General features: G+C 38.0%; 1 protein-coding gene and 1 long non-coding RNA gene across 7 annotated transcripts in view; one reads left to right on the top strand and one right to left on the bottom strand.

The window, feature by feature from the left end:
• pcdh7b (protocadherin 7b) overlaps positions 1 to 22652 on the top strand; it is a 141016-nt gene that overhangs the window by 30929 nt on the left and 87435 nt on the right. The window lies entirely within an intron of this gene.
• Positions 5466 to 7136, bottom strand: LOC141352989 (uncharacterized). The gene is made up of 2 exons (XR_012360033.1): positions 6140 to 7136; positions 5466 to 5653 (listed from the first exon to the last, which is right to left on the bottom strand). It is a non-coding gene; the product is annotated as an uncharacterized lncRNA (long non-coding RNA).

Raw genomic sequence — 22652 nt, 5'->3', positions numbered from 1 at the left:
CTCCAAGAAACATACTTTTTGTCTTTAGGGAAAAAGAGTTAAAAACAAAGAATTCCATCAGAGCTACGCTTTCGATTCACTCCTTGATTTCTGAGGGATGCAAGGAAAGACGAAAGCTTATCGTGAGAGGTAACAGCTCTTACTGGTGGTGTGTCTGAAAAAGAACAAAACAACACATATACAGAGCCTGCTTTTAAACCTCACTGTGGAGATAGCAGTTTATCTTTAAAACTGTTTTTGAAAATCACAAAACACATGTCCTCAAAACTCAGAAATGTGTATTTTTTGGTATAATTAAAAGCATGTTTGAATTATATCCAGACATGCAGAATATTTATGTAGTGAATGAAATCATAAGAAATCTGTATTTAGTTAATTACGGTATTTATATTAAATACAGATTTCTTATGACTTCTTAAAAGTACATTTTAATGATGGAATAGAAATCGCATGCAGTGCGATAAAATAACATTGCACTGTTTCTTGTTACTGTTGATGAGCGTATACACAGCAAGCAATTTTGTGCTTAAAAGACATCTAATAGTCAACCAAACACAGGCCAGACATCTAGTCTAATGCAAGACTAAATTTGGGCTGTCAGTGAAAACTTAACAGGCATCCAAAAATAAAAAATAAAATAAAACCAAACACCTTGTAGCCAGCCATGAGGTCACCAAGGTCCAGACCTCTCTAAATGTTTCATATAAAAAAATTTAAGTTTCCTAAATGATGAATTAGTTTTTTCAAAACGACTCATATTGGCATCCTCGTATAATAAAGTTTGGACAGTTTAGTGTATAATGATGGAGATTGACTCGAGCTGCGAGGGCGCGTGTGCAGAATTCACAGTGTTGCCAGATCCCATAAAAATCTGTAGTGTTCTAAAAATTAATGAGATACTTTGGGATATTTATAAAGTGATGATTAGGTAGGTTAGTGTTAGCATTTTCTCTGATTTATTTCTGAAAGACAAGGTTTGAACTTACTTTGTTCTTTATGGCCTATTTTTTCGTACTAATATTTGGCAACATTGGGTGACCAGCACCTATTCTGACAGTTATCACATAAGGCGCATTATTCAGCGCAGGCAGGTTATTGCTGACAGTATACTACATTTGGTAAGACAAAAGCAGTAAAGCAATCATTATGATTGTGTCTGTAAGAGTATCAAAAAACAGACTCTGGTACAAAGATGTAGAACAATTGGGTTTAAATGAAATATGCCAAATATGTTAACACGCCAAGCATAAAACTGTAAAACTAATATCAACAGAATTAGGCATTAATAATTCTGTTATTCCATTCAATTTAGGAATTAACCTTTAACTAAGTTCTTGTTTAATATTTTGTAAAGTTCTTGTTCATATAATATTGCTTGATAAAATAGTTACAATAATAAGAATTGTTGCATAAAAAATAAATAAATGATCCACCTTTAGTAAACAGTCCATCCACCAAAACAGTAGGCTAATACTTAAATAGATTGTATTGAAATAAATGGTGTCTCAAGATAGCACAGTTGTGTACACTTAGATGTTCTTAAGATAATCTTAAGAAGTACTAAACTAAAGAAAAATGTGGTATATTGGTCTATTAGCTACAAAATTAGTGTGCGACAATAGTACTTACCTAAAATGTATTTTAGTGCACTTTTTTTCACCTGGTATAGCATTTGTTAACCCTTGACACCCCATCCTGGACCTCACTAATGTTCAAACCCAGGCTACATCATGCTTGTTGAATTTCATACATTTCGCAAGTTATGTCATCAAAAACAACATGTAACCAAATTCAAGTTTATTTTGAATAGAAGTGGTTTACTCATAGCCAGACTATACTACCTAGACGTGAAATACTACCTAGAGCATGGGTCACCAAACTAAGGCCAGCGGGCCGACTCAGACCCGCCACCCCCCTTTGACCGGCCCCCCAGCCCCTCTGCCCCCCACTACTTGAACCGGCCCTATGAGGCAATTTTATTTTTGTAATTGTTCTTTGGAAAGTAATCATATGTTCGCATCTGGTATTTGTTGATTTTTTTTAAGTAAAAAAATATATTTAATTTAAAAATTAACTATTTTGCCAAATTTTCGTCACCTGACATGCTCGTGATCAAGCAGTAACAGACAACGCACGTGCACAGAACTGGCAGTGTTCAGGACAGCAAAATGGCTAGCATTAAACAAAAAGTTGATAAGATAGTGCAGAGTTTTAAAAGAAGAGTGGACCAACGATTATTTTTTGTTCAGTGTAAGGACCGTGCAGTTTGTATTGTATGTAAAGAAAGTGTCGCAGTTTTCAAAGAATATAATCTGTGTTGTCATCACAAAACCTGCCACAAAGAGTATGCTAGCTAGCGAGGCCAAGCAAGAGAAGACAGGATTCAAAGGATGAAAGGCGTGCTAGCTGCACAAAAGAATGTATTGCTTTGCCAAACTCAGGTAAACCAGGCTGCTGTCCGAGCTAGCTATAAGCAGTGCCAAACGGAATCCGCGCCCGGAGATTTCCGCAGAGAACTCAGCGGATTTAATCTCCGTGATTGACAAGCACACATAAACCGCGCTTGAGCGTATGTGACCATAACCGTCTTTGATGACAAGCACACATACAAAAGATACTCTCACGTTTGTGAGCGCCATTGCCCCATTGACAAGTAAACCTGCGCGTGCTGTTTGCTGTGATTGGTTTTAATGATAGAGAGCACGAACCATTTGATATTTGAGATGAAATAAAACTTACGGCTGAGTTAAGCAGATCTCACTTGTCTCTGTCGTCTATGTGACGCGACAGTCAGCACTCAGCACATCATCATTTCAAATTCGTTTACAAGACAAATGCTCTTGCTATGTTTAATATAAAGTTTACATTGCGTTGTAAAAAATTATGAAATTATCTTCATACGTGCTTAATTCATAATGAGAACGTATTAACAAAAGCTTTTTTATTCTGCTATAATATATAACACTTAACAGTATATATATATATATCTAATATAATTTTATATACAAACAATAATTCTATCTTGACATGCACTTTTTTTGGTTCATGTTGGTCCAGTTTATTTCAGAGGACTTATTGGTTTGGTGTATTCATTTTCATTGTTAGCCTTTAAAAAGTAATTATTTTAGATGCAATTTTGTAATATTTATAGCTTAAATTCTCTAATATCTTCTAAAGACATTTAAAATTATTCCTCAGAATTTTCAGAGAAAAAGCAAAAAAAGTCTGCGGATTCAGTCTGGCCCTGGCTATAAGGTAGCTCACCTACTAGCTACCCTTGGAAAGCCCTTTACTGATGGGGACTTTAGCTGTGCCAGGCTAGTAGTCTCTACTACACAATGAGGCCTGCTGGTGGTCATTTTGGTCTGGGTCATACAATTCTATGTTATATAGCTGACCCGGCCCCCCATCACAGTCAGGAACGATAATGTGGCCCCCAGAGGAAAAAGTTTGGTGACCCCTGACCTAGAGGGTAATTTTTTAGAAACAAAGACAATCCATTTCAAAGTATCTCATATCAAAGATGTTGGCTTTGAGGTTTTACAAACCATACATAAAACATATGGAATGTTAACCAGCGTTTAACTTGCAAAAGCAGAATATTAGACAAATAGCAAATTTTAAGTTTAAGCTTTTATCTTTCACCTTAGTTTAGGAGCTGAAACATTTATGGCATGATGAGATATTCAGTTTGGCAGAGGTTCTTCTGTATTGTTGGCGAGACAAAAGAAACTTCTTAAACGTGAACATGTTGCTAATGCGACTTTAATTCTTAATGAGGTCCTGAATCATCCATAAGGAATTTCATTGTTTGGACGTCTTGTGCTGTTTTAAAACAGATCTTGGAAGTAAGAAAGACTTATTGGGGGAGTGCTGCCAAAGATCCAGCTCGAGCTGAAAGCCGACATCCTTCAGGGACTGCGTGTCTGGGTTACAGATCGTGTATTTCGATAAAGTTTCCATGCTGTGTAACGAATGCTGAAAACATTGTAGCCAACATCTACAGGTGTTTTAATGAAGAACATACGGTTTAGACTCTTCCCTAAACAGTAAAATCTATATCAAACCACCTCCCACTGTCTGCAAACTTGTCAACCTGCATAGAAAATATACACGGTACAGCATGTTGTGAAAAGGTCACAATGCATTACTGTTAGCTAAGATAAATGATTAACCTTTAAAGTATCCATTTCTTGACAAACATCTCATAAGCATTTAGTAAATAGTGATTACTTGATATTTTCGTGATCAAGCAAAGCAGACTGTTCATCTTTCATATAACCACGTGATTCTAGGAAACAACCCTCGGAGCAGAACTGAATGATTTCATGCCGGGTGACCTTCCAGCCTCCTTGCATCTTCTATTCCTTGTCCCTTATGGGCAAATCGACCCCCGCACTCCTTCTGCACCCCTGTTTGCGGTAAAGGTAAATCGAGGTCTGGCTTTATTCATACAGATGCGCTGTGCCAACTTTGATGTGAAAGCTCTGTCCGGGCTTTGATCCACTGCAGCTTGGCTTAAATTAAACTACCTGAGTGCCTTTGGCAGGACGCAGAAGTTGCTTGGGGCTAAAGCAGAGGCTGGAGGAAAGACCTTGACCCAGAGACAATCACCGGCTAGCATAGGCTGAATAACTCGGACTCTGGAAATTTGGGGCCAGAATACATTTCTTAGACATCTATGGTAAAAAATCTTAGATATAGTTTAAAGATTGGTTGTTTGGTTTCTAAAATGTGAACTTATTGCTTTCGGTTCTCTCCAAACATCAGTTTCAATCACGGATCATCTGAACTGAAATAAACTGAAGCTTAGCAAAAGGCCATCATGATGGAAAGCCTAAGCTCGCCCATTATTTTAAATAAATACATGCAATAAATTAAAAATATTTATTTATTTATTTATTTCACGCCTTGTTTAGTCTGGGTCTTGAACAAAAGCTGTACATCAAAGCTCGCCCCTTGTTTAAAATAAAGGCTTTAAAATGCTAAACAGCTTAACAAATATATGCAAATAAATAAAGAAAATTATATATATATATATATATATATATATATATATATATATATATATATATATATATATATACACTGTAAAAAATAAATTGTTGGCTCAATGAATTATTTTTTAGTAACTAGTTCCACAGAAATTTTACGTTCACTCAATTTCTGTCTCCAAAGTGTTACCTGGATTGATGTTTTTTAGTTGGCCCAAATTTGACTCAAATATAAATAAGTATGTTGGCTCAATTAGCTTTATAGTTCATTCAACTAAAATGTTTTAATCAGTTGAATCTTCAAAAACTTACAGCAAAGACTCTGTCAATTAAAATTTAAGTATTCACTCAATGTTTTATGTGTTACTTCAATTAATATTTATTATTTGGGATTTTTTTAATAACATTTTTAAATTATTTATCAAATAATTTATGCTGGTGTTGTAAACAAAATAATTAACTTCAGTCACATAAAAACAAAAGCTTTTTATTCACTTATTCACTTATCATACAGACTGAACATACAGAATTAAGTCTTCTTTAAATAGAGGGCATAAAACAGTCCAAAAAGCCTCCAAAGTCAGTCAGAACATCTCCAGGGCCATTTAGGAGACTTTCCTCAGCCAGTCCAAGCGGAGACCGTCTCGCTATGTATCCCTCTGAGGAATATAAACACACAAACATACATAAATACATGTTTAATATAATAAAGCTTGACGGTGAAATACTTTATTCCCTAAATAACGTTAATGTTAGGCCAAATTTCCCTCAGACATCACACATAATTAAACACTATTGGGCGGTTTTCTCGGACAGGGCTTTTCACTGACTAAAATAACTTACTGACATCTCTTAACAAATGAGTGCTATTGTTTTGTCTCAAAATGCACGCCAGTATTGTATTATATAAGGTTTGTTTGTAAAAATGTCCCAATTATAATAAAGACCGAGTTCTAAACTCTGTCCGGTAAACCAACCCTATATCCAGGCTTTTTATCTTAACTAAAATAGCTCCACTTTACTTCGGTCACATAACAACACACTTCTAATATATCTTTACAAAAATATCATTACAAAAACGTCGAGTATTTGCGTCTTTGCCAATTAATATATTCTAAAATTAACATTTAATTACAAACACTTACCTGACGTGAACTTGAGGAAACGGGTGACTTGTGTCCTTCCTTGTGTGAAACAGTAAGTGATTCCAGCTGTTGCGTGCGGATTGATCTCAGATGAAATGACCTGTGATCCAGATCCTTCCGAGTTAAAACATTTTAAATTCAAAATACACAGACGCACGCCCATACATACATACATACATGCACACGCGCGAGGACGCGCGCGCGCACACACGCACGCACACGGGTACACACACGGGTATGTTTAGAAGTTTTAAGATTGTTATGATATTGGGACTATTTCTCCACTCGCACCTTCAGCTCTGAAGTTCAAATTCGCAGGCAGTACGCAGTCCGATTATAACAATTGTGAAAGATATGAAATATCATTCAACAGCAATATCATTTAAGTGCAATCCTAAAATATGATTTAAAACATACCGGTAAACCTTTTATTATTAAGTATAAGAAATTAAAATGAATTAAATCGCATGTTTAAACGCCACAGAGATATCAGAGCCAGCAGTCGATTTCTGATGGGCTTGCCGAGGCGAGGCTGCGCTGGGCGGGGTGTGAGCGCTTAAGTGTCTGTGATTTTCTGGAGCTCTTCTGGAGCTCATCTCCGTCCGAAAGTGTCCGAGCACATTTTTAAATAGACGCTATCTATATTAACCGACCGCATATTTAAACTTAAAGCACATACATTCACGCCTGAACAACTCTTAAAATTACATTTTGTTACCAAATAACAGTAATATTATGAGCATTTTGTTGTCAGGAAACATAGCTGTCATAAGTCCACATATTGACCAGATTTGTCTTAATTAGTTCAGTCAACATAGCCACTCTGAATGTTGACTGAATTTGAAAATAACCATTCACTTAATGTTTTAAACACAGATTTATCTAGACTTAAAATAATATGTCTTCTCAACTAAGCCCAAACAAGAAAATTGGTTTAACTTATATATTTTTGCCCTTCCAACATTTCATTAATTGGATTTTTTACAGTGTATATATATATATTAGGGCCGGGACTTTAACGCGTTAATTAAGGTTAATTAATTACACAAAAATAACGCGTTAAACATTTTTAACGCATTTTAATCGCACTTATTTTTGCACCGCGGAACATTTCTCATGAGTTTCGGCGGACCGATTATACCGGAGCACCAACTAGCGTTCATGACTTCAGACCACAACAAACCATGGTGAACATGAACAAAGAGGCTGATGAGATCGCTTTGGTTGGCCCCGTGGATGGGAATTTTTATTTTTATAAAAACGAACGGATGTAAGCGTCGATAAGAGCATGGTTGTGTGTAAGCTATGCAACAAGGAATTCACATATCACCGCAGCACATCGAGCCTCAAGTATCATCTCAATGCAAAACAGCAGCTAGCGTGGACATTAGCCCGACTCCGGGTACAACGACTTGGTTGAACAAAAATAAACAATATTTTGTTGCTTAAGCTTATGTATTCAGTCATTCATGGTACACTCTTAGAACGAATGTGTTAAAAACAACACATTAGTGTTGATTCTGGGACAACACACTAACTGCGTCGTCCTGGAATCCACCCATCTCTGTGTTATTATTGAAACAACACATTTTGTGTTACTTTTAACACAACATGTGTTAAACTTGAACACAAAATGACACATAATGTGTTAAAATTACACATAGGGGCGGTTTCCCGGACAGGGATTAGACTAGTCCTAGACTTAAATACTTTTAAGAGCTCTCCAAATAAAATACATCAGGGCCCTTTGTTTTACTTCAAGATGCACACAGGTAATGTTTTTAGTAAGGCATGTTGTTTAAAACTAGTTATATTTCCTAATTAAACTAAGGCCTATTCCTGGATTAAGCTAATCCTGGTCCGGGAAACCGCCCCATAATGTGTTAAAAGCTTACCGCACAATGATGTGTAAAAAATTAACACATCCTTTCTAAGAGTGTATACTAAAAATCCATGTCAAATAAATACTTCTTAATGTCCTCAGGTCAAATATTTATATGCGATTAAAATGCGATTAATTTAGATTAATTAATTACAAAGCCTCTAATTAATTAGATTAATTTTTTTGATCAAGTCCCGGCCCTAATATATATATATATATATTTTTTTCACGCCTTGTTTTGTCTGGGTTTTGAACATGAGTTAAAAAAACAAAAGCTGTACATCAACTATCTTTTCATACAGTATACTTTATGACGATGGCATGGTTTAAATGTTTAAAAGTTGTGCATCTAAATAACAAAAAGGGAAGTCCAAATCCTTTAGCTATAATAAAAATCAAGCCCTGGGACATTAAAACACCCAAGAGTGGAAATAAATTAAACAGTCATTTAGTTTTATAGCATGACCGCACCTTTATATTGTACGTGGTCTGTTATTGAGTCACACCTGTGCTAATTTAAGACCAGGTGAACCAAATTCAAGTCCAATGAGCAAACAAGTCAAACTTTGTCCATAACAGACAGGAAATACCCAAACACAGCATAATGCCTGGCACCCTGCATGATCACAATGGCTGTATCATACATCAGACACAGCAACATTGTGTTATGACAGCCTGTTTTTCTAAGGAATGCATTATCATTATGGTCTTTATCTCTATTTCCTCTCTTTCTCTGTCTTTAATCTACACTCAGAGTCAGGTGAGATCTGGTGAGGTCATAAGGAGTCTGAGAAATAGGTTTTCAGAAGCAGTCTCCTAAGACTCTTCCCCTTCAGCTCGGGTCGATGTTGTTTTGGTGAACTGATAAAACAGCATGCGAAGTATACGCCTTTGGCTCGGTTTGTGGGTGCGCATGTTTGCGTCCTTGGCTGGGTGTACAGATGACTAATCCGTCTGAAGATGACGAGGCGAGAAAAAAGATAAAGATGCCAAACTCCGTCTTAATTTTAACTTTGGGAAGGAAAAAACATAAGTAGTCGTATTGAAATATATAAGACCAGTCTGGCACGGCTTGCCCTGCATGGGCATGCCCTTAGTTCAGGTACATGAATGTTTAAACTAAACCAAGGCACAGGGGATTTTGGAGGATAATAGTGTATTGAAATCCTTGACTTTGATTCTAGATTTGTTAAATCTGAGCGTAGTGTAAGAGCTTGTTGAAGACTCAATGTTTAAAGATCACAGGTTTCTGTATTGCAAAAGAAAAATCGTTATCCTGAATTTGCTCTCTTTAGTTACATTAAAAAATGTTTAATATTAATCTTATTTATGATTTTACTTTTTGTAGCATTAAATCACAAATGCAATCAAATACTTACTCCTGGTGCGTCATGCTTTAATTTCGGTCTCAGAATATTATGGAGATATCTAGCGAGGCTTCTCCACAGCAGAAGACGGGTTCAGGCAAGGGGTGCCATGACAACTGTTTAATATATCTGAGCACCAGTTTGGGTGTGTTGCACTGTGGCGTGTTAAAAATGAACAAAAGTGGTATAAAGAAACTGTCTAAGACAAATACATCCATTTTGAAGATCCTGATGGAATAACATTTACCCATCCAAGTCTGATGAGTTAAGGAGGAAAGTGGAGATAGGGAAAGCAGCTCTATGGCACAAAGCTCCAGTGTCTAGAGACCTCTAGCAAGCGTTTATATGTGTGTTTCCATGCGTGTGTGTTTCCATGCGTGTGTGTATGCGCGCAAGTGTCTGCAGCATACTGATGTGCCGAGCGGAGCACGGGATGAGGGAGGAGGAGAGAGAAAATGTGTTGCCCCAGGGCAGCATCTTTCCGTCTATTCTTTGTGCTCACGAAGAGAGGACCCAGCGTGTTATTTTTTAAAATTCGTCGTCAAATTACGAGTGAGATTAACCTCTTTCTGTTCACTGAGAGGAGAGGCGTCGTTTTCAGAGTACATGTGTGCATGTATATGCGCGACGGCCTGCGTGCCAGTTTTAACCGGGTGTGAAATTATTCACTGGAAAGACATTTATAAGCATATTTCTGCTTCGCAGGAAACCATACAGTAGTTGGCTGTGCGAGGCAGTGTAGTGTACAACTGAATGTTGAATGAATGAGAAAAACAAGGGGTAGGGGGCTAAAAATCGATTTGGAGCTATGTGTGTGTGGAGGTTTTGTTGCAATGGATTGATATAAAACACTGCAGGAACACCCGAACCACGGCTAGACCCCCTCACAAGCACATCTTCCAACTCTTAACTCTTCTTTTTTTGGGTTTATCCCCCTCACATCCTCCCCCACTGTTTCTGTACCTCCTCATAACAAAAATGGAGCAAGATGGAGGATTTTTTGCATTGCAGTGGAGCCTGATATAAAGTATTTCTATTTCATATTTCAGGCATTTTATTGTGCCGGATCTGTCTGGGAGGTATAATAGCATGTCATTGATTTATACTGTCTCTGTCTGTGTTTCTGGATCTTACTCTGTATTGGACCGCCTATAGATAATCTTTACACAATCTGCAGTCTTCACTTGCATTTTCCCCTAAGGTTTATCACTCAAATGGCTGCGCTATTCAGATGTGAGCTTTGGGTGCCGGATGAAATCTTTATTTTATGAATCTTATCTTTGGCTGCGTTGCTTTCTGATGGGACTTGCAAGCGCGGTTTCACCAACCATTTATATATCATACACAATTTACTCATACAGCGTTGTCAAAACACTAAATGACGGCATGTCATATTTCTTGGTATGGAAAAACAAGCTTATCCTCTTTAATCTGCATAGCAAGCTTCTGTTCTAAAGCCCAGTGATTGTTTTAGGAAAATTCATTGTTTGTTTCATCCGTATATTTGTTATATTTTTCTGTGTATGGTACAGTATAATCCATCTGACCCATATTACATAGCCAAATATTAAAATGACTCAAAATTTGATTTGTTGCAAAATAATCACAAGGGAACAGATGAGTTTGACCAGATTGGCTTAATGGATACGACAAATTATGTTCCTTGGAAATTCCTGAGCGGATTTGTCTGGGAAATCGCACGCATGACCAGGAAACGACTCGGTTGCAATAACAAAATGATAACGGGGGATAAATCAAAGTGGTTTAATGATCGATTTAACCTTTCCATTGTTTATTCTACTTTAAACAAGTACGTTCAGTTCATCTTATTTTATTGGACAAGTAGTGTTTCATGAGTATTTCATCTGGACCGTTTCACTGTTTGCATCACTCTCATTCATGATTCATGTTTTCCGACTATTCAGTCTATTGGCCCTTTTCCATTGCATTGTACCCCAGTTTGTTTGGTTTGGGTCGGGTCAGCTTAATTTTGGGGGCTTTTCCACTGGGTGCAGTACGTAGTACCCGATACTTTTTTAGTACCACCTCGGTTGGGGTTCCAAGCGAACCGAGCTGATACCAAAATGTGACACGAAAACACTATAGATCACTGATTGGTCCGAGAGAATCGTCACTACCAGCGTCATTGCTATAATATAAAAGATTAGCTTTACTTTCATGCTAGCTTGCGCTGTCTCGAGCAAACATGTTGCCGTCTATGCTCTGCTATAAGTTCCCAAACTCCCTTTTAGGGATAAAAAATATCCACAGGTGGAGAATCAGGAACACCATATCCAGTTTTTTTCCAGACTTGCAGTTCGTGGCGGCACATTCGCGACGCGCACGTCCACATATATGCTTAAATGCAACTTAAATGATGCTCAGCGGAGCGCGTTGACCGACGCCACCGAAGTTTGTACAGAAACTGGCTGTTTCTCAATATGTGTTGTTCAGCGTCCTCGTGTTGTGCTCTACGTCATCATTAACTGTCGAAGTTCAATTCCAATTCTCAAGAACACAAGTACAGAGGATGCATGAAAATACCCGGATGTGATCTTGATATCGAGGATGCATCGAATGCAGACTTGCGCGCTGAAATCTGGGGAGGTCACGTGACCAACAGGAAGATCGCACACATCTCAATTCTCACAAGTGCGTTCTGTGTTCTCGCAACCTTCTGAGTCGTTCTTCCAAGGTCGACCAATCTCCACGAGAACGCAAGTTGGTTCTTTGCGTTCTTGGAATTGAGAAACAACCACTGTCATGTGAGACACTTGTATGATGTCACAGCAGTAGGCAGCGCAAATATAACGACATGCCTATAGTCCCTCCCACTCCGAAGTGTTACTAAACTCGATGAAAAAGCTAACCAAGCCAAAGTGAGGTGAGCTAACCCGACCTGACCCAAACCAAACCGTGGGGTACTATGCAATGGAAAAGCGCCATATGTGTCGCTTGTCCACACTCCGTCATTGTGTCTCGTGCAAGTTAACCTTTTGTTGTAGCATGGTGTGATAACCGCACCGTTACTCTTCTTTCCATTTTCAGTTGTTTTTCTATTTAGGTGTGTCATATTCTCCAAAGATCGACACCACAAACAGTTATTCCTGTTTCACACAGCACACTTGCGTAACAGAGGTGCTGAGTATGTGCGTCTGGTTTCGTTTGTGTGCGAGTGTGCAAATGTGCTCTGTCTTTCACAGCTCCCTCTCCGCTTGTTATTAATTCATTGTCCGAATCTGGATCCTCATGACAGTAATGGTGCTATTAACCAGCTCTTCTGCTTAGCTAGCACATCTCTTCCTCTCTCTCTCTCTCTCTCTCTCTCTCTCTCTCTGTCTACATCCATTTATGCATTCCTATACAGGGGCAGGTGTTACAAGAATAGGATTTTACAATTTGCTACTTTCTAAAATGGATTCGGAAATATGCATTAGGTGGATGGACACACTCAGTGTGAAGATTGTATAGGGAATGATTTGTTGTTTGTGGTCAGGGGAGGAGCCCTGTTTCCTGCTGAGTCTGCCTCGTGTGAAACATTAACGCTTCCAGAACATTCTCCAGGGGAGAAGCATTCTGCCCTTAGGACCTAATATATTATACATACACAAACCTGTATTTTCACCTAACACCTACAGCCCAACAGCTGTGTGTAAGGAAAAGAGAGCGATAGAGAGAAAGAACGGGGCTGACAGTAAGAAACAGACAGGCATTTGTCAATGTCACTTGTGGTTGTATGCGTACATGTTTGCTGACGCACACGCATGTCCGTTTAGTGTTTCCGCAACATGAAATCTCTGCTCTGTGTTCAGGCTTCCTATAGACTTTCTCAGAGAGGAAAAATCGTTTTTTCTTTTTAAATATTATTATATGACTCACAATCAATATCAGGTACTGGCAGCAGCAGTCACAGGTTATAGTTTCATATCTTTTTTGGGTTTGAATGCAGTTAGAAAGATTAGAAGAGCGAGCAAAGAGTTCATTTAAGGCAGACACAGTGAGCTTATAGCTGTATTTCTTTGACTGAGAGAAATACTGTCATTTAACTGAAATGAGATGAGTTAAGAATATCAATCATTTCCTCGCTCGCTCGCTTGCTCTCAAAGGCTCCCCCTCGAAATTAATTCAGAGCCCACCATTTCCTCTTTATATTCTGATGGTCATCGCTGACTGACTCGCAAAAGAAGACTGCCATTTATTGTTTCTAACAGTTAAATGAAAAATGTTTTTTATGCTCTCAGTTTTACTTTTCTTATAGAGTCAAGAAAGTAGTATAGGTTAGGTTAGTTCAGTGGTTATCAAACTTGGGGGCGTGCCCCTCTTGGGGAGGGGGTTATGACATTTAATAAAATACATTAATTTATCATACATTCTGTCCAGGAAACTGTCCCAATATGTTTTTTTTAATTCAAATTCTACATTTTCAAAATAAGTGCCTGTTGCAGATGCGTCAAAACAGTTTATAATAAAAGAGACGATCACGTTCACAAAATGCACGCAAGACACTCCTTTAACAGTAAACTCTGATTACACATGAGATTATGCGAGTATCTTGCAAACGCAAGCACTTTTTTATCATAAACCCTTTAGACGCGTCTGCAGCAGGCACTTATTTTGACAAGACATATGATGCACCGAGGATCTCTCGACGCGCAGAACACATATTTAGAAAAAAGGAACCACACACATGACGGGCTACATACATGTGGTGACGAACTTCGAAAAAAGAAGTCACCGGCCGCCACTGCTGGATAATAAATTGAAGGCTATAGCATGCTTTTACGGTCAGTTTCTAAATGTCGCTAAAAGAGCAGCTATAATATCAGCTCTTAACTGTGTGAATCTGTTTGTGTGTGTTTTGAATCTGGAAACCAGAAAAGCTGGTTATTTTCCTTTGGCAGAGAAGATGAATCCTATTCCTACTGTCATCACAGCAGTCAAATATCAAAGTCCGCTTAACATCAATCATTTCCTGGAGTGGGCAGGAGAGCTGCCACATTTCAGCCAATAGGAAGGTTGGTTTCATGCAGCTATGGATTAACCTCCGCCTACCATCACTCTGTGGTTGCGGTAAATATGTTTGTGTGTGTTTTATTGAGCAAGTCTACGTCTCAGTGCGTATGCTGTGCTCCATCCCTTCTTTTCTTCCCCCTGTGCTGTATGCAAAACGTGTTTGTGAGGTCCCTAACAACACAGACACATTTACATTCACACTCACATTGATTAATATTCTGTTCAGCACATGCATCGCCCCAGTGCGACTAAACGGCTGCGGAGGAATGAAAGTCTATGAAATGAGATCATGCAATCGTGTGTTTTTTATATGAATGTGTCCTCACATAGTTAAACCTGAAATCACCTACATTATGGCACCAGCCAAGCGTTCCCATGTGATAAAGGCTTAGTGTTATGTCCTCATGAAATCTAGAAGTGCAAAAAGGAATCTTATGTATGCTAACTATGCTCAAATATGTCAGGATGCCAAAACCGGAATTCACAAGTCAATGTTATGTCAACAAGTTGACTATACACTGTATCTCGAACAAGACCAAAGCATGTAAGATATGGTAAACACATTCCTAAAAGATCTATGGGGCTGTTTACACTTGGTATTAAAATGTGTTTTCTTCGATCGGATCACAAGTTGACGAGAGAGACACATCACGTTTACACCTGGTTTTTAAATCCATCTCTTTTGTCCACTTATGACCGATTCTGTCCTGAATACTGTGAGGGGCTGGTCTGGCGAGTCTCTCCGCTGTCATTTAAACGCGAGCGGGAGTAATGATCAGTTTATATGGATGTGAACTAATATTATGTCGGAGTCCGCTGCTTGTGTAGTAAGTAAACATGCTGCACAGTGTTTTGTACATGTATATGTTAGAGCTTTCTCTGAATTTTCAGCGCAATTAATGAAATAGGATCGCGCAACTTTCACACGCTTGCAAAATGAAACTGCGGAGATCAGCCGCTTTAGTTTTATTAATGAAAGGCTAAAAATAGCGCTGTACACCGTGTTTTCGCGCCATAAGTCAGAAAAGACGTAAAACATTGTTTTCAGTACCTCAGATTAGATAAATAGGCGGAGAGGAGGCGGTCGCGTGTGGCTGTTCAAACACATTCAACCACATGTGCGTTTACACTACAAAAGCAATCCGATCGAAAGGGTTTTCGACTACCTCTGAATGTGGTTGAAAGTGGTCAAAACACAAAACGTTTTGAACACCGTTTACACCTGGCATTAACGTCGTCTACTTGTGATCCGATCGATGAAAACGCATGTTATTGCCAAATGTAAACAGCCTTTATATTTAAACAATTGTCTCATTTGCTTCTATTATTATTTCTTTAAAGGAAAACACCACCGTTTTTCAATATTTTACTATGTTCTTACCTCAATTTAGACAAATTAATACATACCTTTAATCTTTCTACAGTGCTTCTTAAATGTGTTAGCATTTAGCCTAGCCCCATTCATTACTATGGCTCCAAACAGGTATGGATTTAGAAGCCTACAAACACTTCCATGTTTTCCCTATTAAAAGACTGCTACATGAGTAGTTACACGAGTAAGTATGGTGGCACAAAATAAAACTTTTGTTTGGAGCCATAGGAATGAATGGGGCTATGCTAAATGCTAACACGTTCAAGAAGCGCTGTACAAAGATTAAAAGTGCACGCATTGAAAAAAAGGTATGGATCAATTCATTTAAGTTGAGGTAAGAACATAGTAAAATATTGAAAAATGATTTTAATCCAGGGCATTGCATTTAGACAGACACTCAACCTCGTATAGTTTAACAATATGCTATATGTTTATCCATAACCGTAAAAAAGGTCGCTCTTTATCTCATTCCTAATAATTTCCCACCTTTCCTATTTGCTGTCAGCTACTCACTTGTTTCCACTGTTTTCTCTCCCTCATGGCCTCTATGTTTTTAGTAGTCGATAATGAGAATTGCTCCATTGGCTGAATGGATTAGTTCGCTTTCCCTCGGGGTGCAGGGCTGTTTGTTTGAAGTCACCGTAGTGTCAAATGAAACAGCAATGCTACACACACATGCTTTTAGCTTATGTCTCACTTAATATACTGTAATTCCTTTGAATATGTTCAGTTTCTTTCCAGAGATTTGGCCTCTGATTATAGCATTACTGTAGCTCACTGCAGAAGCTTTGGTGCACGGGGCTTGTTGTAGTGTTTGGGTCGAAGCAATCGATACGTACACACACATGCTCAGACACAAACACACACACATCATTTCCCAATCAATAGAATTAAAAGAAGTATCTAGTCTCTGTGCCTCTTTCCTGAGAGGCCCGGCTTTCTCCGCCTCATGCTTTATTAAAGAGCTCTAATTATGCAGCCCCGTATTCTTTATGTTCCCTTTTTTGTTTGCTAGATTGTTTCTGCTCTCTCTTTCTCTTGTGCATGCAAAACATCCTTCTGATTCTCTGTTTAGGATTTGGCAATGATGTGTAATGATCAAAGATTAAACAGGGACATCAGTGAGTGACACACATACAAAGACACAAACACCTTTGATGCTACATTAGTGAGGAGCTTTTATACTGTAGATACACTAACATTTAAATCTGGAAATGATATTTATACCCTACCCATAATTGTAACCTTTACAGAAACGTATTAACATCAGAAGGTTTTATACAAAACACGATTTGGACTACATACAGTAGAGGGTACCTTTCTATATTTCCTTAGATTCTTTTTTATTAGTTATTTTTTGCGGGGTATTTTGTCTTTATTTGACAGACAAGGGATAGTTCACCCAAAAATGAAAATGTTGTCACCATTTTCTCAAAAGGAAGATATTTTGAGCAATGTTTGTTACTAAACCGTTTTAAGCACCATTTACTTCCATAGTAGGATTTTTTACTACTATGGGAGTCAGTGGTGCTTCTGTTTCCTGCTTGATCTTCCTTTTTGTTTTTATTTTATACAGGTTTGTAACAACACAAGGGTGAGTAAATGATGACAGTGATGATTTAATTTTTTTGGTGAACTGTCTCTTTAATAGTTTTCCCCAATTGAAAGTTTCATGTTGATCTAAACCTGTGTGGGTTTCTTTAATCTGTTGAACACAAAAGAAAATATAAGTGTAAATAATAAGTGGTGGTAAGCACACCGTTCACGGTACCCATTGACTTCCATAGTATTTGTTTTTTTCTCTTATGGAAGTCAATGGGAACCGCCAACTGTGTGGTTACCATTATTTATCAAAATATCTTCTTTTGTAACTCAGCAGTAACTCAGACCGGTTTTGAACGACATGAAGGTGAGTAAATAAAATTTTCATTTTTGGGTGAATTATCCCTTTAAAGCGTAACTAAACCCCTGGTCAGAGCCTGACTCCACCCACTGGCAATATTTGAAAAATGCAAAAGTGGGCAGATCCCAACAGAGATAGAGGGGACGAACAAACTTGTACCAAGTGTGTGGTGAGATCGTAACAAGGGCGTGGTGAGCTTGAACCTGCTTACGTCACAAGTTCTTTTTTGGACCCAACATCCAATAGGAAAATTCAACAGCAGTAGCCACCATTCAACCTGAAGAGGGCAGCACTCAGATGTTTTTCCACCATGTACTGTAGCATTGAAACACTTTATATCCAAATGTCAAAAATATTACTAAAATCAATGAACAGCACTAATAAAGCATCATTCTTACAGATCATTAACTAAAAAAGTTGGTTTAGGGTTTAGTTACTCTTTAAGGATAGGACATGAATGTACTGAGAGAGGGGTAGGGGTGAGCGGGGCAAAAACTAACGCGGGGTAAGTTGTAACATGGACTGTTTACATTGTTGCACAAGGTTGAGCGTTTTGTTTTTCCGGTATTTTTTCACGCTGCCAAAAGACGATCTCCCGCAAATTATTGGAAATGTTTTTCCAGAGAGTTATTGAAGAACGAGTGTTTTGGTGGCATGTAAGTACATTTTTTCATCATGTTTTTTCGGTCCTAAGTTGGGTGTGTAAGACACCAAATCCAAAGCTATGTCATATCAATCTAACGCCTCAGCACTTACGATAGGAAAACCGCTAACGTTAGCGTAATTCTTGACATTGTTTTAAATGGCTACACACGGATGATTGCTGGCTGCCAACAAAATAAATGTGCCTGTCTTATCAAAAATCGTGTGTCAAATCGTGTGTTCATATCTTTCATTTTGATTGAATAAGGTCATGTCAAAGATTTAAATCATTATGAAATGAATGGCTAAAATCAGACTTTGATGCTCATTATCTCAGAATTTGATTTTTTAAATTGTATCATGGTTTTTACAGACTGGGTCACATATAAAAATTTTTATAATTGTGCTGCTGTTTCTCACATATTTAGACATTTGTATCCATTTATAATTGAGCTATTGTTAGAAAAGGCCTGGATAAATGGATACCTGTCTATTATAGAAAGATATATAAACAATATCCACTTCAAGTATATAGACAAAATAGTATTGAAATATTTGCCTGCAAACTTAACTTTTAGCAAGTTTTTCAACTAACCCCCTGCCTTTTACAATTAACCTAACCTATGGGGTAAGTTATAATGTTTGCACTTCTGTAACGTTTGGTGTAATTGTCCAACAATGGTAAATACTAGAAACAAACTTCAAATGTTCATTTGTAGCAGAGATGTGTTTGTTGCTTGTGTAAAAATCTAATGAATCAAACTTAAATATTTTTTGAATGATTGAGCCAAAACCAACAAGCGTTAAGTGGTGCCCAGCTCTCCCCTACTGACCAGAAAAGAACCTCAAACCAGGAATACAACTCGGGTCGCCAGAAATGCATCTGTGCCACTACACCATTGGCTTTTAGTTTTATACCTACAGTATCTTACTACCACATATTTATAAGGACTATAAGTATGTATGCACAGTATCTGACCCACATACACATAACGTATGTTCAATTACTTTCAAACAACCTGCAGAAACCATAGAAAAAAAGTGTTAACCGAGCATAACCCAAATAAAATCTTTTCTCTCCACTTTTCTCCAGTAAGCATTATTATGCCACATTTGAGGAGAAAATTGCTCTGTCGGAAATCACCAGCAACACAATACGTTGTTTGGGTCTGGAATCAACCTTAGGTCTAATAGATTTTGGCTATTTTAGGCCTTATTTCGGAAGAAATTACTCTGTTAATACAAATTCTCCACTTTCCTACATAATTTTATACTAGAGTCAGGGCGACTTGCCCTTGAATTTCATTTTCTGCCTGAATCATAACTAACACGTTGGCGCTAGTTTCCACTCATTTAAGTCAAAATGTAGCCTAGTGACACAAACCATGGCAGCCTGGTCTGGGGTTATTTTATGTTTGCTTTGATTTGTTTGTCGTCATGTAAATCTAATGCACGGTTCGCTCAGGGCTAGCGTTAGCAGCGATTGCATCGAATGTTTTTTCGGCCTGCCATACACTGATAAACAGAGTGTCAGGCAGAGTAAGTGCAGAAAAACCCAATCCAAATCTGACCGCACACACACACGGAAACCATGAAAGCGTTTTTGTATAGAGACAGAGTCTGACAATTACAGCATTTGAACATTTGCATAATGTGTGCTCATATGTGCCCTTCTCTGCCAATGTGTTTGCCTCCATTATGGCTTTTGTTTATTATACTGTGATTGTGTGTACAAGTTTTGTGTTGTGGATGCGTGTTTGTTCATGTCAGTATGTTGATGGACTTGTGTGATATGTTAGCATTGATGTAAGTGATATTGAATAAGTTCATATTCTAAAACAGATGCTGATTGGCCAACTCACCACATCTGCATCATATTGTATAGCACTGTTTAACACATTATTTTCTTCATTGCAAAGCATTGCTCTGCATCTATCTTCTAGTAGTAGGATAGCACTTTTTTTTTTATTAAAAAATGATTAAGGAAATTGGTTGTGCCCTTACGTTTATGCAGTAACCATTAAATATAATAAGCAATCAGCAGTATATAATGTATAAGCAATAAAGCACTCAATGTAGGCTATTTATAGATTAAAGCCATTGTTAGTAACACCCATTCACAGGAACTGTCTCATATTTTACCGCTTTACGGTATTTGTGTGTTTAGATGCACAAATTAGCCTTGGTATTGTTCCTGTATCAATGCACTTAACAACTGCAAACAGATAAAGCATTGACATAGTAGAGACTAACAGTAAACAGATGACTGGTTAAAGGTCACACATGGATACAGCATATACATGAAAAGTGAGGGAGAGAGAGAATGTGCAAAAGAGGGAGCCGTATTTGTTTGCAAAAGGAGGGGCTTCGTAATATCTGCAGGGCTTTCAAGCGACATCCTTACTTGACCCAGCATTGGGTGCTGTTTGTAACCAAGGTTGGGGATGATGCAGATCATCCAAAATAAGCAAAAATGTCCTATTTGTATGCATTCAAATGCGATGTTTAACACACGTAAAGCTGGAAAACAATCACATTTATTAGCTGATTTCTTGCGAAACCAACCATCTTATGCTGCAATGGATGAGATAAAGAAAATATTTCCTTTTATTCTTTCTAATGCTAATTTTAATTCTGCTTAAAGGAAGTGATGAGAGGCCAACGAAAGGTCTTCATATCCAATTAAACTTAGCTAATCCAACAGATCTAACGCTGAGAGAGAGAGAGCAAGAGAGAGAGATATAGAGACGCAAACACACACAATACACTTGTGTGAATACACACATTTTACCCAACATCAGGTAGTTCCTGCTGTGCTTGTCATTACCAATAAGTAAGCCCTGCTGTAGACAGGGAATGTGTGTACAAGTTCGGTTATGCTTTTGATGGAAAATAATTGACAAATATCCTCACAAATTTAGACAAACAAAGAATATTTTAGGTGGTTTTTACTAGTAAAAATGACAAGTGGTTTGTTTGAGTGTTATGGTTGGGAAGCAGAAAGGTTTATTCATCTGTTATGACACCAGTGATAGTCCATGACGTCACTAATTTACGAAAAAAGTGTGCGTGAGGTTAAGAGTGGGATTTGTCTCGGAAGAGAGGGAATCGCTCGTCGAGGTGAACATTTTCTTCTCCTGTCGTTCCTTTAGTTATGAAAAATCATACAGCTGGTCTATTATTTATTCATGGGGTCTCTGCTGAGGATTTTCTCTCTCCTCATTTCCTCTAACCCCCCCCCCCCCCATTTCTCAGCTCATGCTTTAAGCAGAGTCGCTGAACCCAAATTAACAGTATCTTGTTAATTCCCTTTGAAAAAAGCGAAGCGCGTGTGTGTGGTGCTAGAAATGAGGTTAAAGCTAAAGTTAATACGAATGTAAAATACATGTAAAAAGAAAAGCGTCGAGTTTGCCATTTGAGTTTTTAATTGCCGTGGCTCATAATATGACCCGCAAATGACACATCCAGCCCCAGTGTGTTCGCTACAGATTATCCAGGGACTCATTTTTTTGGGCTATTTACTTTTCACACTGGCCTACAACTATTTTGATGGTTTTAAGTGCAATAATCAGATATAATCTGGTAAAAAAGCTGGACTTGGATCTGACTGCTGGCATCTGGTTTGCATATGTTTCAGTGGTTAAACCAGCCAAGAAACCCTGTAACCTGGGAACATATTTGTCTGGGCGCAACCAGTTGAGGTTATTCAAATTCTGTGTGTAAAGTGTTGAGGAGTAAATAAATTAAAGGATCAACACAGCATTCTTGTAGCTCCATTGGTAGAGCATTTGGTAAGCAACACAAAGGTTGTGGGTTTGATCCCAGAGAACACAGATACTGACAACACAGTCTCGCGGCAAGTCGTGTTATAGTAACAAAAATTTTGATTAATTTATTTGTATTTGTTGACACAAATGTTAACTGTTTTTCGTGTCTCTGGAGACGAATGTTATTTTCGTCCTTCCCAGCACGAATTTCTATCAATGGCTGGTCGTGTCTGTGGCACGACTTTTATTATCGTGTCATTTTTTTTTCTCATTGTTCTTTCCTATTTTTAAATCATTGTCGCTTGGGGTTAGGGTTAGATTCGGGGTTTCCGTTAGGATTTAATTTTATGCATTGTTTTCTACATGTTTTTTATCCGCTTTTAAAACTATTCTCGCCTGGAGTTGGGGTAAGAGTTGGGGTTTGGGTTAGGAAGACGCAGAAAGTGATTCTAACCCAAACCCCAAGCGACAATGGTCAAAAAATTGAAAACAACAGTATAAAATGACAAGATAAAGAAAGTCGTGCCACAGGAAGGACGAAAAAGACATTTGTCTCCAGAGACACAG

The sequence above is a fragment of the Misgurnus anguillicaudatus genome, chromosome 21 (assembly GCF_027580225.2).
Source record: "Misgurnus anguillicaudatus chromosome 21, ASM2758022v2, whole genome shotgun sequence".
Classification (NCBI taxonomy): Eukaryota; Metazoa; Chordata; class Actinopteri; order Cypriniformes; family Cobitidae; genus Misgurnus; species Misgurnus anguillicaudatus.
The sequence above is the reverse complement of the archived record's forward strand: the minus strand, read 5'-3'. Positions and strand labels throughout refer to the sequence as shown.